Source organism: Mobula birostris, chromosome 6 (genome assembly GCF_030028105.1).
Source record: "Mobula birostris isolate sMobBir1 chromosome 6, sMobBir1.hap1, whole genome shotgun sequence".
In the NCBI taxonomy this organism is placed as follows: domain Eukaryota; kingdom Metazoa; phylum Chordata; class Chondrichthyes; order Myliobatiformes; family Myliobatidae; genus Mobula; species Mobula birostris.
This window is the reverse complement of record NC_092375.1, coordinates 173,974,395-173,993,476: the sequence shown is the minus strand read 5'-3', so window position 1 is coordinate 173,993,476 and position 19,082 is coordinate 173,974,395. Positions and strand designations below refer to the sequence as shown.

At 40.8% G+C, this 19,082-nt stretch overlaps 1 protein-coding gene across 2 annotated transcripts in view; it reads right to left on the bottom strand.

Moving 5' to 3' along the window:
* Nucleotides 1-14,069, bottom strand: part of LOC140199600 (myosin light chain kinase, smooth muscle-like) — a 356,925-nt gene extending 342,856 nt beyond the window's left edge. Inside the window, exon 1 of one of the 2 annotated variants that reach the window (XM_072261938.1) lies at nt 13,955-14,069. The gene's annotated coding sequence lies outside the window, so the exon portion shown is untranslated. Of the gene's footprint in view, nt 1-13,211; nt 13,230-13,954 lie in introns of those variants that run through there. The other variant, XM_072261940.1, reaches the window with a different exon arrangement.
* Nucleotides 14,070-19,082: the final 5,013 nt, after the last annotated feature.

Sequence of the window (19,082 nt, the reverse complement as noted above, 5' to 3'; positions counted from 1 at the left end):
TGTTGTGGAGAGGGTACTGACTGGCTGCATCATGGTCTGGTATGGAAATGCCAATGCCTTCATATAGAAAAGTCCTACAAAAGGTAGTGGATTTGGTGCAGGACATCATGGGAAAAGCCCTCCCAACCACTGGAGCACATCTACGTGAAACACTACATAGGAAAGCAGTGTCATTAGAGATTCCCACCACCCAGGCCATGCACTTTTCTTGTGGCTCCCATCAGGTAGAGAGTACAGGAGCCTCAGGACCTGTACCACTGGTTTCAGGCTCCTGAACAGGAGGGGTAACTACACTCACTTGCCCATCGATTGAGATGTTCTCACAACTAATGATCTCACTTTAAGGACTCTTTATCTTCTCATTATTTATTACTATTTTGTCATCACCTGCACTCCAGTTAATCTTTCATTGATCCTGATGTTGTTACTATTCTATAGATTTGCCAAGTATGCCCAGAGGAAAATGAAGCTCAGGGATATATATGGTGACATATGTATCTTGATAATAAATTTACTTTGAACGATTCCTTGCATTTTCAGAGACTCATTTTTGTAACCCCGTCACTGAAAATTATGAAGAAAACTAGAACAGCCATGGTTTTCCATCCTTACAGCTATCGAGCTACTTTTGTTGGAAGTGAATGAGTTAAGATATATCTAAACTTAAATTATACTAAGTCCATTTCAGAATAGAATAGTCTTATGATGACTGCTCACATGGACACTGACCAGTAGGGCAAAGTACAGAAAGGCCACCAATCCACTGAAGAGAGCTGTGGCCTGAAACGTTGACTGCGTCTTCCCATAGCCTTCAATTGATCATCTGAGAATTTCCAGCATTTTCTGTTATATCGATTTCCAGCATTTGCAAGTCTTTTTGATTTTGAGTACTCTCAGTACCTGGCATTTACCCAAAAATGTAATCAATGCCCTTCACAAAAACAAGAGATATTGAATAAAAACGTTGGAGAGATTCAAACGTGTGATCAACGTCACATCCAGGAAAAATGTTTCAACAATAATGCACAGGGTTGTGTCACAACTTGATCAGAATTAATATCATGAATACTACAAAAATAAAACTGATCGATTTGGCTCATTTCAAGTTTATCAGGATTGTGATGAAGATCTCCATTTAGAGCATTATCTGAATCTGGTTAACTATGAACTAATAATAGGCATGGCATCTTCTCCACAGTTTTTCCTCTCTCTAACCTACTAGGCTAATTGTTAATAGCATACTAAACTGTCTAGGACAGTTTTCAAAAATAACTCACTAGATTGCAATATTCTAATTGATTTAAAGTGTTCATTATTACTAAACTCACATTATTACTAAACTCACTCTGAAGGTAAGAAAATTATCCTGAGTATCTTGAGAGGAATGATCATAATAGTCACATACCAAATGTAGCTTTTTGTTGTAGCTCATTATAGAAAGTTGCAAACATATGTTGATGCTAAATTCTGTGATTAAGAATCTGCAATAAATATTGAAGCACCCTAGTTGGTTGGTTAGATGTCACCAGAGTGATTTATCAGCAATTTGTCTCTGAAGGGAACAGTGATGCAGAAACAATGCAGACAGACATTACACACTTCAATGAAATTTAGCAACACTAATGGTCATTTTTCTTCCAGACTTGGCCACAGTGCTGTTCCTTCCCAGCAAGAATTCAAATAAAAGAATAAAGGCAGTACATTATAAATTCAGGTGGTCTTTTACAACAGTGAAATCAAGTGTATTTAAATATGCTTGGCATAATAAGCAATCAGGATTAAGGAGACATTAGATTCTGGTTGCTGGAGAGGTAGAACAAAGGAACAGATGCATGTCACTTTGTTATAATGACATCAAATACAAACAGCACAATGACCTATTTTGCTTGCATCACCAAATGGAAACATAAATTCACACATTGTAGCATTGTAGTTATAAATCCCATTAAAAATAAGATAATTGATCTTTCACCATGCGTGTGGTCGCTTCACATTCACGTCAGTCAAGGCTGCTTCTCTAGGACAAATATTTCCTTAACTAAAATGCATGTTCAACAATCAGAATCAATCTTGGATTGAGAAATGTTTTAGAAAAATGATTTGATGTCTTTCCTCTTTTTACTGTGATTAAGGATTTGTCAAAAGTCTCCATATACTTACACATATTTAAAGAAGATTGAAAAGAATTTTTGATTTGTAATGTATAATTAATATTAAAATTCTTAAATACAGCAGCCATTTCCTGTGACTTTAGCTGATTGGAGGAAATCAGAAATAAAAGGCAAATGAAATTCGGCCTTGAAATTGTGTTGGAAGCAATTCTGCCATCCTGTTGCAAATTAGGGATTAAAATCGAAACAGATGCATGCCACAAATCTGCCATATATTCAGGCAATTGCCACAGTGGTGAATGTATTTGCATGTGTGCAAGCATTCTTAGGAAGTAGGCAAAACAGCACATCCAGACTGCAAGGAGCAGCACCTTTGCTCGAGCTCAAAATTCTGACCTCCATTTGGGTTTAACCTTCCACTACTGAAAACGATGTTAATCAGGATCAGGTTTAATATCACTGGCAAATGTTGCGAAATTTGTTGACCTTGCAGCAGCAGAAGTACAATGCAATACATAACAGTAGAAGAAAAACTGCATTACAGTAAATATATATTAATAGTTAAATAAGGAATGCAAAAAATAGAAATTAACTAAGTATGAGGTAGTGTTCATGGCTTCAACGTCCATTCAAGGAGTGGAAGAAGCTGTTCCTGAATCATTGAGTGTGTGGCTTCAGGTTTCTGTACCTCCTTCCTGATGGTAGCAATGAGAACAAGGCATGACCTGGATGATGGGGTCCTTAATGCTGGATGCTGCCTCTTGAAGATGTCCTGGGTACTAAGGAGGCTATTGCTAATGATGGAGCTGACTAAGTGGAGTAATCCTCCCACTCCACAACCCAACAGCAATCTTTCAAAGGATCATCATCACAAAGTTTATTATTATAGGCTCAGATCTTGGTGTACAAGAGGCGATCTGGGACAAGAGCAGAAGTGACATCATAACCTTTAATCTCAGGGGCTGGCATCTCCCTCACTCTGTCATTACCAAAAAGACCACATCCAATCTGACTGGATCATTGAGTAGATATAACAATTTCCAATGTGCTTTTGATCTGCTCAAGGTGTAACCCCCTAACTGAGCTGGTATGCTAACTTGGCTCTTTAGCCAGCTCTACTAACGGCCGCTTGGCTCCACAGTGAGAAAGCCACCTTGCATAAACAATACACATCTGGGGTATGATTTGGGGTTCAACCAGTCAGGACCGTCATGATGTTCTAATTAAAGAAACCTCGATTTGAGCGAATGCTGTGTAAATACTGCCCATACACAATTGTCAGTCGGCAAGAAATAAGAGATTGTACTCCACATAAAATTATTAAGTATATTTACAAATTTCAGCTTTAATTCAACCAGTTAGTAGGAAAAAGGAAAAAAAAAATAAAAAAGGGCCATTTCAGTTAACCCAGTAGGAATATGCACGTATAAGTTAGAGCTCATCTTGAAGTTGTTGTTTTACTCATGCACTGGACCCAAGGTCTGCATGAAACCACACACCACCTTCTCGGGAGTATTGGCCCTTCCTCCTTGAAGCCATTCATCTTCACAAAGCACTTTGTGCAAGGGTGAACACTCCTTCCCAAGGCATCCTCAGCCATCTTCCCTCTTGTTCCCCCCCACCCCAGACCCCATGAGCCACACTGTTCACCTCAAATCTCACCCCCCCCCCCCCACCAGTTCTCTCTGGAACCTTCTCCCATTTCCAACATCCTGATTGGCTGACAACATGCCCAAGTTGGATATCACAGCCCCTGATCTTTTAGCCAAAAAATCAACACAGTCTACCAGCAGAACATACTGCTTTTACAGAAATTCTAAAATGAAATATCTACAGCATAAGAGAAGAAATTTTAACCAGGACATTACACAGGTGGAAGGTACTAAGTGTTGATCTAGAAGAGGACCTATGCAGCAATACTAAACAAATAATTCTGACTCCGATAAAGGACTGAGCTGGGATGGCACAGCACAGCATGCCTCAGCATGCCCTGACCCACCCCAGCCCAGAATACATAGCTAGTCCAGACCAAACACATAGTTGTGTTTAAAAGGGTTGGGCTCCACATGGAGATTGAAAAGGCACAAGAGGCACTGTAGATGCCAGAAATCTAGAGTAATACACACAATATGTTCGAGGAGCTTAGCAGGTCAGGCAGCATCTATGGATGTGAACGAACAGTCGACATTTGAGGCTGAAGGCCTAGGATGAAAAAGAGCTGCCCTTGAACTCAAGGTTACATTTGATTCAATTGGGCATCAAGGAATGCTGAAAACCAAAAGAATCCATCATTGACTGCTATCCTATCGCAATCAAAATCTATTTCGTTGGAAGTCAATCACTTACACTCCAGCAAGACTAAGCATGAGTTCCTCAGGGCAGATCCTGGCCCAGTCATCACCAGCTAATTCAATACAATTCCCTCCAAGTGGAGACCAGAAAAAGGCCTTTGACCTGCCCGAGCCTATGCAATATTATTGATAAACAAAAAGTTATATCATGCTGCAAAAGTTCTAAAGAATGACCATCTCCAAATGTTATGAGTCTAATCCATGTCTTGCTGATGTTCTACCATAGACAACGTCAAACCTGAATCTCCCACCACTTGCATTCTGAGACTGGAGTGAAGGAGATGGAATGGTAATTAATATCACTCAACAGAAATTTATCCACATCAGCTAAATAATACCACAGCTGAGCAGATTAAAGGTTCCATATTCTGTACCAAGTGGCTCACCTCCAGGTTTCCCTGTCTAAAAGGCCAAATCAGGAGCCACTTGGACCATTTTCCACTTGCCTGTGTGAGTGCAACACTTAAGAAGCTTGAAATCACAACCCGTTTGATTCCACCCACACAGCAAATCTTTATTTCTTCCACCAGTAGCACACAGTGGTTGTGGTGTGCACCATAGTTACCTGCCCTGATTGCTATGTCTGCACTTCCCAAACCTGTGACCTCTATCAGAATCAGAACCAGTTTTAATATCACTAGTTCCATTTATTATCAGGGAAATGTAAACAATATACATCCTGAAATTCTCTTACTTTGCAGACATCCATGAAAACAGAAGAGTGCCTCAAAGAAATGACAGTTAAAATGTTAGAGCCCCATTTTCCCCCACACAATTAGCAGCAAAGCAACGACCCTCCCCCAGCTCCACAAAAAAAGCATCAGCACCCACCATGCACGCGGTAGCGAGGCCCCTGATAAAGACTATGATCTGCAGTACAACACAATCTAATCATTCAGCCTACAATTCAGCATGTCACAGGCTCTCTCTCCCCCTCTCACTTTAACAAAAGGTGACGAGTCGTCCCCTTTCGCAGTGAGGGGGGACTGGCAAAATATGGCAACCTTGCAACAACAGTACAATGCAATGCTTGATAATAGAGAAGGAAAATTGACAGACTTTTGTATAAACCTGATTCTGAAGTACTGCAAAAAAAAAAGTAATGAGGTAGCATTCATGGGTTCAATGTCCATTCAGAAATCTACCACCAAGACTGACTAGGGCAGCAGGTACATGGGTTTGGGTATACGGCCAATTGAAAATTGCCTTCCAAGTTCACACTATTGTGATTGGAAGGCTAACATCCTTTATTCATCATCATTGCATCTGTATCCTGTAACCCTCTAGCCCAATAGTTCTGTGGGATTAGCTTCATCAGGAAGTTTACTGCAGCTCAAGGCGGCAATTCCCTACCAAGGGCAATTAGAAGTGTATATTGTCCTTGCCAGTGACATGCATATCCTGCAAATAATTAATATAACATTAGCTCTGTAGTTTATAGCATTTTTGCCTAGAATGCTGACTCTATTGGTGCTGCAGTCTATACATGTGCCATAGACAAAATTTCCTCAGATGCAAATAGAATATTGCTAACTGAAATTTACAACAGAACAGCATCTTATTTGCTGTTGCTCAAAAATATTTATCACCAACAGTGAACCTTTTGAAAAATTTAACAGGTAGGCGATCTGTGATTAGTAAATGGAAAGGATCACAAAATAATTTGACAACAGTGATCACAACGTTTCTATGTTCATGACCGAGTTTCAGATTTATTTGTTGTGTGCTTTCCAAATTTAAATATAAACTAAATAAGGAACTGGTATATGAAATAAATGCTGTTATTTTGCTAATACATCAGTAAGTGTATTAAGCAGAGTACAATTGCCCATTTCCTTGCATTACTTTGTAAATGACAAACACTGTCAATGTTTACACAAGATTTGTTTATTAATGTCTGTAGACTGTGAGTAAATGGTAATTATTGACTGGAAAGTCCTGGAAACTTGTAAGGCATTCATTTTCCACATAGTAGAGTCATTACAACATTAAAAATTGTCAACAGTTACTTATCCAGTTACTTGTTCCTTTTATTCCAAGTAAACATTTTTTGAAAAGGTTTATGATTGTCAGTGAAATAGGCTCTCACTGTGGGTCTAGTAACAAATCCCATCTTTTCAGTCACATTCCTAAATCGCTAAGTGTATTCTACTATTTGAACTTAAAATGCATCTTTAATATTCATGTTTCTTATCTCAATATCTAGCAAGAGCAAAACTTTCCTATCTATGCACCATTGATCTGAATGTAGCTTGAAATTAAACTGAAGAATCCTCTAACAATTAAAGCACCTGAAATTATATCTTTATTTTGGGCAACATTCACACTCAGCCATATACCAACACATAGATCAATGGCCACACAGGTGCTCCAAAAATGTTATCTGTGCAATCCAAATATCTTTACTGTCACATTCAAATAACATCCAGGTTAAATGTCGAACATTCCAAGAGAACGCACAAAATTAAAGTGTAATACTTCCACATTATTTATTACACAAGATTAAAAGAACAATGGTGTCAAGGTACAGATTTTAACTCAGGCCATGTGGACTTAGAAAAGCCCAAGGGTTATTCATGAGAGGCCTATTCTATTATAATCCTTCAACATCATTCCCTTGCTTGATGTCCGATGGATACCGTGGGACTGGCAAGAGGCTGACAGGGCAGCAAGCGATCTTGGACCAAGGTGAAGAGAGCATTCCCCCCCCCCCCCCCCGCCCCCCAGAGTCAACCATAATAAAGAGCACAATAGGCTTTCCTTTTGACCCCTGGAATTCTTCCTGGTCCCAAAGGGAATATTAGAATTTTTCAAAGCTTCTTCAGGCCAGAACACATGCTGCTACCATCTTTTCCTATCAGGTCCCGCAGTGAGTATCAACAGCATAATCAAGAATTAACATTTGCAGAACCAATCTCAGACTTTGAAAAATACTTGCCTGTGGGGGCAGATTTTGACCAGTAAAACACTGCAAGTTAACACCTCCAGTGTTCTTTGGCTTAGGTACATCATGAGAAGTCTTTGAATCAGCTACCTTAGTTATTACTTTCCCATAGGAAGGGGAGGAATACAATCGGCCTTTTGTTTCTAAGAGAATTGATTAAGGTTGAGCAAAACATCAGACTTCCTAATTCATAGATTCATGGAACATTACAGCACACTACAGGCCCTTCAGTCCATGATGTTGTGCCAACCTTTTAACCTACTTTATGTTGTGGAAACTCTATAAACTAAGTTACATAACTGAACATTTAAAGTGAAGGAAGAGGTATCAAGCATCTTATGAGGATCCGGAAACAAACTTCATGCAATTTTTGGTTATGGAAACTCAAGTCCCATTAGAGATTAAATGGACTAATAGCAACCCTAAACATCAACATGCTATGTAGTTTGTAAGACTTATTTCTAATTATAATTGTTACTAATGAGTGCTCTTCTCTTATGACAGTGTGAAATCAGAGTCAAAGTACATTCAGTATGAAGCACTTTGGCGTAACTGGTCCATGGTGCCCAAAATGTCCATCGAGGCTAGTCCCACATCTCTCTCCAAATTTTTCCTAGCCATGCATCTGTCTAACTGCCTTTTATTTGTTGTAAATGTGCTTCCCTCAACCATCTCGAACTTATGATCTCTGGTCCTCGACTCTCCAACTATGAAAAATAGACTTCATGATTTTATAGACAGATCATCCTTCATTCTCCTAGGCTCCAATGAATAAAGGTCTAGGCTGCTTAACCTCTCGATAACTCAATCCTCCAAGTTCTGGCAACATCCTCAAACATTTTCTGCACTCTTTCCAACTTACTGGCAGCTATCCAGTCACAGGGTGACCAAAACTGAACAGAACATTCCAACTTCTATACTTAGTACACTGACTGAAGGAGGTCAGTGTGCCAAACATATTCTTCATCACCCTCTCTCCCTGTGACACTACTTTCAGAATTTTGTACTTGTACTCCCACGTCCCTCTAATTTGTCTTTGTAAAAAAAAGAAACAGAACCTTACACTTCTTAGGAGTAAATTCCATTTCAGATGCCCTGGCTCATTTATTCCACTGATCAAGGTCCCACCGTAATTCATGATAATCATTGTTACCAATTTTAGTGTAATTTGCAATCTTGCTAACCATGTTTTGTACATCTCATCCAAATTTTTGATATAGGTGACAAATCAGAACGGGCCGAGCACTGATCTATGGAGATCATTTTCCATGGGCCTCCAGTGTGATAAAACAACTTTCCACCATTAAACTCTGCTTCCTACCATTAAGTCAATGTGTATCTAATTATCTAAGCTCTCCTTGGATGCCATGTATTTCATAGCAGCCTACTATGTGAAACACTGTCAAAGACCTTATTGAAATCCACATAGTCTATGTCTACCACCCTGCCCTCATGATTACTCAAATTCCATGCTGACTATCCAAAATTAACCCATCTAAGTGCATGTATATCTTACTCTTCAGAATCCCTTCTAGTAACCTACCTACCACTGATGTAAGGTTTACTGATCTATAGTTCTCAGGCTTTTCTTTGAAGCCCTTCTTAAGTGAAGACACAAACTAAGCACTCCCCAGTCTTCTGGCACTTCAACTGTGGCTAATAATGATGCAGACTTCAGGCAGGGTTGCAATTTTTTTCTCCAGCTTTCCACAGTTCTCAGAGATATACTTGATCAGATCCTGAAGATTTACCTACCTTCATACATTTTAAGATGCCAAGCATTACTCCATGGCAGTGAAGACGATCTTTAATACACCCTTATTAACTGTCTCAAAGCTCTGGTCTTCTCCACAGAAAAACAGTATAAATATTCATTGAGAACCTTGCCCACCTCCTGCTGTTCCACACATAGCTGTCCATTTGGGTCTTTGAGTGGCCCTATTCTCTCCCTACTTACTCTTTTTTCCATTGATATACATATCTCTTTGAATTCTCCTTAATCTTCTCTGCCAAAGCTGTTTCCTGCTTCCTTTCTTGTTTCCTTCTTAGATATCCCTGACTCCCTATACTCCTCCAGGGATTCAGTTTTCTCAGCTACCTGTACCTGACCCATGCCTCCTTTTCCCTGGCCAGGGACTCAATATCCCTCATCATCCAGGACTCCCTACTTCTACCAGCCTTTCCCTTCAATCTGACAGGAAAATGCAGGACCAGAATTTGTATCCCACTTTTAAAAGCCACAAATTACCTAATGTCCCTTTCTCACCCACTCTCAATCAACTTTTGCCTGTTCCTGTCTAATACAACCAACACTTTCCTTGCCCCTATTTAGAACATGAACACATGGACTAGATCGGTCCCAATCTATAACAGAGTTAAAACTAGAAGAACAATGGTCACTGATCACAAAGTACTCCCCCATTGTCACCTCAGTCATTTCTCCAGCCTGATTTTTGCCCAAAGAAACTTACCTGCACGCACTTAAATTCTATTCCATTTAACATAGAAGTATGAACTGCATCACTCTAAATGGAGTTAATTTGCTGGAAGGATTACATTATTTTTTAATAGCTGGTTGTTTTCCTATTCGGCAAAGGGAACTGTACAAACCCGTTGGGGCTTTATTGTTTATTAGAGCATGTCGGTGGTTTTTAAAAGGGAGGTAGTTAACATGTAGCAACAGGTAAGTACATCCCTGCATGTACTACTTCCAAATTGAAAGCTGTAATTGAAGCGTCCCTGGGGCAGTCACAAATAGTTTAAGGGACTAAGGAGACTCCAGAGATATTTTTGTTTGGTTGCTCAGCAATGTGGTACAGTATATGATGGTAATGTTTTAGCCCTGGCTTTTTATCTACCATGTTCAGCATGGAACATACTTTCAGCATCTTGAACCAATGATTCAGATATGCATCACAGCCAGAGGAAATATTGTGACCATCAATCAGGCATCAGACCTTATTTGTAGGGATAGAAGTTTCCTGCTGGGGCTGAAGCTGGTCAACTGGAGAAGCTATGAAGGTTAGTGATGAAATAGATGCTTCGCTGTGGCTTCAGTGATTAAGATGTGGTGATTTGGGAGCAATTCCCTCGAGCACATTCCTTGTACAATTTCTTGCTATTTCCCTTTTGCTAGGAATAATGATTTAAAAATAGCCAATTAGCAGCATGGGAGACCACCAGAGATGGGAAAAACTGAGTCTACTGTGGGGATGGCTATGCCAGGTACTAAACCAAAGTACTACCCACTCATTTCGCTAAACAAACTGCAGCAAGGCATTACTCTGGAGAAAAAGAGGTCCTCTCATTGTCCTGTTCAACACCTCTTCCTCAACCAATGTTGGATATCTTCTGCAGTTGAGTTTCTTCCACAACCATCTATTGCATTAACTTTTCAGGCTAAAATTTGTCTGCAGTCACTTGCTACACTGCAAGTAGTGAGTGTATCTGGAAAGTTCTTCAGCAGCCTATCAGATGTCTTGAAACACAAGATACACCACAAACATACAGGTTCTTAGTAAATACTCTATGAAATATCTGCCTGAATCTAATTCCCCGATGTGTTGAATCCAAAGATGACGGTGGGAAATTAGCATCCAGTTGCTCTACAGAATCAGCCCAACCTCCCAATACTTTAGAGTGAGGTCATGGGTTTCTCCATAGCAGAGGTCTTGTCCACATATTACATGGTTTATCAAGTCTGGTCAATGATCAGACAACATTGCCAAAAGTGAGAATTTTATGTAGGGCCCAGAATACTGTACAGGTTTCCCATTATAGTTTACAATGACTTCCTAAAGCATTGATATTGAGCAAAGAATTTTTGGAACAGAACTCTAAAATAGGCAAAAGCAACTGAAGAGAGCCACAGTCTGACTCCAGTCAGGGTGATCAGGTGATCTCCTATAACCCTTCCATCCCTTTTCCCCTGCATTTATGTCCACCACTACACTAGGTGTAAATTGTTATTGACTTCCCTACTCTGCTTGTGCCTCTAAAAAGAGAGAGCTTTGGTCGCTGTTTCAACCAGTTCCACCCTTAGATGTCCACCTGCAAGTAAAACTGCTTGTCTTTCCTGACCTCAGCACTTCCTAAAATATTCAGCCTTATGGACCAGGAAAACCTGACAACTGTATCACTGTGCTAATTTTGGTCAGGTAATTTCTTGGAACACAAATCAGATCCATAACCAATCCACATGTTGGAGGTATTACATACAAATTGCACTGAGCTGAAATATGGTAATGAACAAATGAAAAGCTTGAGTTAGAGCTTCCCCTCCTCCCACCTCTATTCTGGTGTCCTCCCACTTCCTTCTCGGGCATGAAGGTCGCCAGCCCCAACTTAATATCCATATGAAGTTGGCCTGCTGAGTTCCTCCTGCATTGTGTGTGTTGCTTTGGATTTTCAGCATCTGCAGACTTCGTCGTGTTTTTGAATTAAAGCAGCCCGTCCTAAAAAAAAAATCACCAAACCAAGATCTTTCGACAACTTAAACGTCATAACCTCTTAATTGTATCTATCATCTTCACATTTGAGAACTCTGCAACAGCAATCTGCTCATATTTGCCCATCAAGACAAACAATATACCCTTCCTTTACCATCAGTAAGAATGAGCTGCCTGATAGTAATTCAAAAGAGAATGCGTTCTGCCACAGAAGTAGGGCGTTTCTCTGTAAACCGAATCCAGATACACATCCCAGGTAAGGACTTTGCAAGAATGCAGTACAGAAACGTGTGGGTGAAGGATACAGCTCCGGCGCGAGATCGCAACGCTGATACTGTATCGGGAAAGCGGCCAAGCGAGGATTCGCTCTCTCGCAGTGAGGGGGACCGGCCAGTTTCTGGACCGCCCCTTGGAAGCTGATTGAGAGCGAGTGAGAGACCGGGAACTGCACTTCACCTGTCTCCCCAGATAAGGAATAATGGAATGAAGTCAAGTCGAGAGGCGAAAATATGTTGAAAAGTTCAAAAAGTACTACGAGTCGGAAAAGAAAAATCCAGTCACCATAACTGCTTTTCAATTGCTTACAGTATCCAAGATCTCTTCAGTATTCGATTATACAAGTTCTTTTGCTGAAGACTCAAATGTTTTTAAGTCTCTTTATTAATTTCAGTACAAGAACCGAGATGGTATTAACCTCTAGTACAGGAAAATGGGAAAACTTTTTTTTAAAAAATCCTCCGAAACATTAATGCCCCTTCTGCACGCCCGAACCTCTCATTGTCTTGGGGAACAGAATACTATTACTATTTAACTATTTGTGGTTCTATTACTATTTATTATTTATGGTGCAACTGTAACGAAGACCAATTTCCCCCGGGATTAATAAAGTATGACTATGACTAATACGTTCCATGAGATTTTCATTCACCCCATTCTGGCTTGCTGGCGGCAAGTACACTACAACAACGACGGTGAGGGAGGTTGTATTGTTACCAAGTATCATTAAAGGTTAAAATCCAACAAAACTATTACATTCGTCCGCGCTGCTTTAGTACCCCCCCATGAACTGAATAAGTTACTGACAAATCCCTCATAGCGAGTACCGAATCCATCAAAGTGTTGACAAATGTGCTTTTAATAAAGCCTGTGAAGTTTTATACCCCCGCAAGCGAAGTATAAACAAAACGAATGGAATCGTTTCGACTGCTTTGTTGAAACATTCACGGTTATCAAACCGCATTTTAAGTAAACGCTAACCTCACTTTCCTGGAAAGGGCCACTTGGTAGGAAACCTGGTCTTTCTTTCAGCTACACAGTAACCCTCTCTGAACACACTGTATTTTAGCGAAGGACGCACCAGGAATTTCTTGACTGTCAGCTGCCTCTCCGCGAAACTCCAGCAGGTTCGAAAAGCTCCGAGATTTGAGACCAGCGCAGTAAGATTTCAGTGGGAGTGGACGGCGGCTGACCTTGGCTGTCGCTAATCACCACGATGCCCCTGTACACACAAATTCTCAGTGACTGGCTATCCGGTGCAGAACGCAATGTTCAGTAGCCACACTAACTTTCACCCACTGCCTGCTACGGTACTGTTCTTGCGATTGCGGTCAAAACTGTGGGTGGAATACGGCGGGATCGCGTTTGTTGCGGTAGCAACAGGTTAGCAGTTCGGGACCTGCCAGAAACAAACGGGCAAGAGAGAAAACAAAATTCCCCTCCTCGGGCTGCCGGCAGCGGTACTCTACACAAATCAGGAATCTCAATGTTCCGACCAGATCCATTCGGTGTTCACCTCCACAAATCTTCAGCTGGAATCGGGGAAAATGTATCGAACTGCCGACTTTACTGAATGTTTAAAGCTGACAGTTCAAGCCTAGGATATCAGAACACGCACAGTACAACTCTCAGGTCCACACCTGCGATTCCTGACACGAGTTCGAATAAACGCGGAGCGCAAACAATGTTTTCTTAAGAAAAAGAAATACCTAGTCTCCTTGGTTTGAAAAAGCAAACTCAAACTTGTTAATATTAAAATAGTTTATTACTGAGCCATCGTCCATGAGCTATAGCTGGTTAAATGAGTAAGGAGTTTTTACTTACCGAGAGACCGCTGGTTCCAGCGGAGAGCGTCCACACTTTGCGCTTTACTGAGGAGTTACACGCGATCAACTAACCCAACGTGTTCTTGGAGTCCAATTGGGATGCAGAAAGGAATCAGAGTACCGTGATCTATTGCACCCACAATATTTCTGGCCGCCTTCGAGTTTTTGCTACTGTCAGCCTTATAAGGTAATACAAGTCCTCTTTCTGCGGAAAGCAGCGGACTTTCAGCGGAAAAAAAAATTACATGAATTTGACAGTATTTTCCTATCAAAGGAAACAGACCGTCTGGCAAACTGAAGACGAGGTTTCTGCACTGGAACGCAGAGCCACAGGGTCTAAGGGGGATATCAGAACAGAGCACTGCTGAGAGAAGGGGACATCAAACCCCGATATCTCAAACAATAGGAAACACCAAAGCACCAGCCGAACAGCAAAGGACAGCGGGAGAGAACACCAGCCACCAGCACGCGAAAAACGACGCAACATACAACTAATTGAGAATATCAAAACACGAGGTGCACGGGAAAATATCACATCTAACAGAAGTGAATGTAGAATCGTTACATCGCAAGAGGCCATTCAGCCCGCTGTTTCAAATGCGCTACCCAGCTTTTTACTCGCCAGGTCTGCGGGTCGTGCATGCGTACATCTTATTTGATGTAATCAAGTCTCACCTCCGCCTGTGTTATTCCAGATAAAACCTCTCCAGCTTATCCAGTCTTGATCTGCAATAACAATTTCCAGTCCATATTTTCTTTGCACCTTTTTCATGGTAATCGCATCTTTCCTGCCATATTGCGAGCAGAACTAATTGCTATGTTCACTCCAGTTTCAGTAGAGTCTGCCTACTAATCTAGAAACGCACCGCAATGCATTTCACCCACATTAGTGATTGGCCTTGCTACATTCATGGAGATATGGAGTACATTTCAGAATCCCTTTGCTCCCTCACACCTCAGTATCTTGCATACGTTTGTCTTTGCCTTGTACCTCAAATGGAGCAGCGGGTAGTGCTGCTGCCTCATTTCAGTGCCACATATTCAAGGCTGACATCCGGTGCTGTCAGTGTGGAGGCTGCAATGTTCCCCCTGTGACCCCAAGTTTCCCTCTGGCGTGTCAGTGTCCTCTCACTTCCAGAGAAATATGCTGGTTGGCCACAGAGTCACACAACACCAAAATGGGCCCTTCAACCCAAATGGTCCAGGCTGACCACGATTCCTACCTGAGCTTGTTCCACTTGTCCACATTTTAGCTTGTATCCTCTAAGCCAGGGGTTGCCAACCTGGAGTACTGACTGTCATGAGGCACTTTATCAAAGGCCTTGCAAAAAATCCAGTCAGACCAAATCAAAAACACCCCTCTCATCCACCATCCTCATCATCTCCTTTAAAAAATTCAATCATTAGTCTGACACTAACTTATTTAAACATCAGAAAGCTGCAGAAGTTGTATATCTGAAATATAATAGAAAATGCTTGGAATACTCAACAGGCAGCAACTGAACATCTATGAAATGATCCAAGAATTTCTACATGAAAGTTTTTACTATCCTTCAGAATTGATACATTTACTTTGATAGCACCAAAGTTAACTAAAGGCCTTTAATTACTTAAATTAACCCTTGCTTATTAAAGGAGGTGTGGGGACGTGACCAAGTGGTTAAGGCATTGGACTAGCTACTTGAAGGTCGTGAGTTGGAGCCCCAGCCGAGGGAACGTGTTGTGTCCTTGAGCAAGGCACTTAATCACACATTGCTCTGCGACGACACTGGTGCCAAGCTGTATGGGTCCTAATGCCCTTCCCTTGGACAACATCAGTGTCGTGGAGAGGGGAGACTTGTAGCATGGGCAGCTGCTGGTCTTCCATACAACCTTGCCCAGGCCTGCGCCCTGGAGAGTGAAGACTTTCCAGATGCAGATCCATGGTCTTGCAAGACTCATGGATGCCTTTATTAAAGAATAGTACAACATTAGGACTTGTACTGTCCTCTGCACCACTCCAGGAACCAATGAGGATAGAAAAATTGTTGTTGGAGCCTTTGTAATTTTCTCCTTTTAATAGGCTTTCATCTGTCTGCATGTTTGCCATTTTCAAAATGTTTTGGAAAATTTCCCTTTTTTATATTTATCAAATATTTCACACTTCAATGACAATATTAACAAAATCCCCTTCTTCTGGGAATAACACTACAAGACTAGGAGCAGAGTGCAGCCACTTGGCCCATTGAGTCTGCTCTGCATTTCATCATGACTGATCCATTTCTCCTCTCAACCCCAGTCTCCTGCCTTCCCCAGTATCCCCTCATACCCTGACCAATCAAGAATCTATCAACCTCTGCCTTAAATATGCACAAAAAAATGGCCTCCACAGCTGCGTGTGACAGCAAATTCCACAGATTCACTACTCTCCGGCAAGAGAAATTCCTCCTCATCTCCTTTCTAAAAGGACACCCCTCAATTCTGAGGCTGTGTCACCTGGTCCGAGACTCTCCCGCCAACCTCTCCACATCCACTCTGTCAAGGCCTTTCACCATTTGATAGGTTTCAATGAGGTCACCCCTCATTCTTCTGAGTTCCAGTGAATACAGGCCCAGAGGCATCAGTCTTCATATGACAAGCCATTCAATCCTGGAATCATTTTTGTGAACCTTCTTTAAACCTTTTCCAGTTTCAGCACATCCTTTCTAAGATAAGGGGCAGAAAACTGCTCACAATACTCCACATGAGGCCTCACCAGTGCTTTATAAAGTCTCAACATTACATTCTTGCTTTTAAATTCCAGTCCTCTGGAAATGAATGCTACCATCACACTTGCCTTCCTCACCATAGACCCAATCTGCAAATTAACCTTCAGGGAATCCTGCACAAGGACTCCCAAATCCATTTGCACCTCAGATTTTTGTATTTTCTCTCCATTTAGAAAAGTAAACCCTTTAATTTCTTCCAAAGTGCAAGATCATACACTTTGTGACACTGTATTCCATCTGCCACTTCTTTGCCCATTCTTCTAATCTGTCCAAGTTCTTCTGTAGCCTCTATTTCCTCAAAACTACCTGCCTCTCCACCCATCTGTGTATCATCTGCAAACTTTGCAACAAGGCCATACAATTCCATCAACTAAATCATTGACACATAATGCAAAAAGAGTCGGTCCCAAAACTGACCCCCGTGAAACACCACTTTTAGGCAATAAGTTCATCAGAACCTTAACTGCATTCTTTAACTCAGGTTAGCTTTCTGTTTTGTAATAAGCCATAATGCTTCCTTACATTATGAATTTTCTACGATTATACTTGGCAATATTTTTCCATAGTGCTTTCATAATTTTCCTTTTCAATTCACTCCTATAGATTTTGCTAAACATTTCCAGGCTTTGTTTCATCAAGTTCTCAGTGGCATACAAACAATTTTGTTTTACTTTGTCTTACCTTCCGTGCACCTTGTCAGCTGTAAGTTGACAGTCTCAGTCACTATCTGAAACTCTTCCCCGTGTCTTTCCTTGCTCCGAGACAGATTTATCTTACATTAGCTGTTTTATATACTTTTCTGCAATGTCACTCCTCATTTCAGTAAAATTGGCCTCACATTCAGTCTAGATTGAACATTTGTTTCTAATTTATCTTTTTCATGACTGTTGAATCTAACAAAATTATTATTACAAAAAATGCTTTCCCTTGATACCCCTTCCACCTGTTTAGCTTCACTTTCAAAAAACTAAATCCAAAATTCCTCCCTCTTATCAGGCTGAAAAAAATTCCTCCATAATTGGGAATTCTGAGCCTTCTTTACTTTGACCACTCACCGTATCCCAGTTAATATTAGAGTAAATGAATTTCCCCTCTATTACTGATCAAGTGTTTTTGTGCTCACTGATTTGATCCTCTGACACCCTCTAATTGTTTGAAAGTCTATTGAACATTCCCAATGGTATGAAAGACCCTTTTTGTTCTTTATCCAACCCATACAAGCTCAATCAATGATCCTTCAAACATATCATCCCTTCTCACAGCTGTAATTGTTCCTTTCAACAATATCACCACTCCCCTCCTTTGTTCCCTCCCACTTTTTTTACATCTGAAAACCCTGTCACCAGGAATGTAAACTTTCCTGCCCCTCTTTTAGCCATGCTTCAAGCATAGTCAAAATACATTTCCTGTGTCTTTCAGAGCCATGAAGTAATCTTCCCTTTTCATTAATCTCCTTGCTTTTAGGCATATAACAGGCTGACTTCATTTCTATCCATTTTCCAATCCTTGTGAAAGGCAAAGTAAACAAGTTATTTTTCTGCCTTCTACTTCTAGTTCATCTTTTCTCCCTTCTAATCTGAACTCAGAGTTGAATCTCACTGTCAAGTTAATTTTAGCTACTTCAACAGAAGCAGCAAACAAACTCCTCAGAATACAGGTCCAGTCTTTACAGAAATTCATCATGCTTGGCTTATGCAAGGCTCATTTCCCAATGAACTGGTCGCAGTGCACCAGGAATTTAAAGCCCTCCCTCCTTCCAACAACTCTCCATCCATGCTGTCACTTGCTTTATTTTCCTAGGTTACACCCACTGGTGTAAATCACAGTTACCAGAGTTTACTCCCACTGAGATCCTGCTTCTTAATCTCTTTCCTACAAATATCTGGATTCACCTTGGTTCCTCCCATTGCTTTTTTTTTTAAAAAAAAACAAGTTATACCATCACTTTAGCTGCCCGAGCAGAGGAAGCAACATTCAGTGTCAGCCATAAATACAGCTGGGCCTTGCATCAATTTTCAGCAATATTCGATTGAATAAACTAGAGTTTTTTTTTAAAAGAACAGAGCACAAATCTTCATTCTGATGGGTTTTGTGAAACATTTATCAGCTCAGTCAAGCACCAAAGCATGGGGCCCCCAAACTTTTTAAAAAAAAAATGCCATGGCATTTACCATTAATCCTACCATTAATCAAGGTTCTAAAGAGTTTCTATAATGGCCAGGATGAGATCTTAAACCAAAATTTTGGTCCAGATTATGCTTTCAAAAATGTGTTCTTTCTCTGGGACCCCATATAGAACTTAGAAATCTACAGCACATTAGCGGCCCTCAATGTTGTGCCAAGGATGTAACCTACTCTAGAAACTGCCTAGAATTTCCC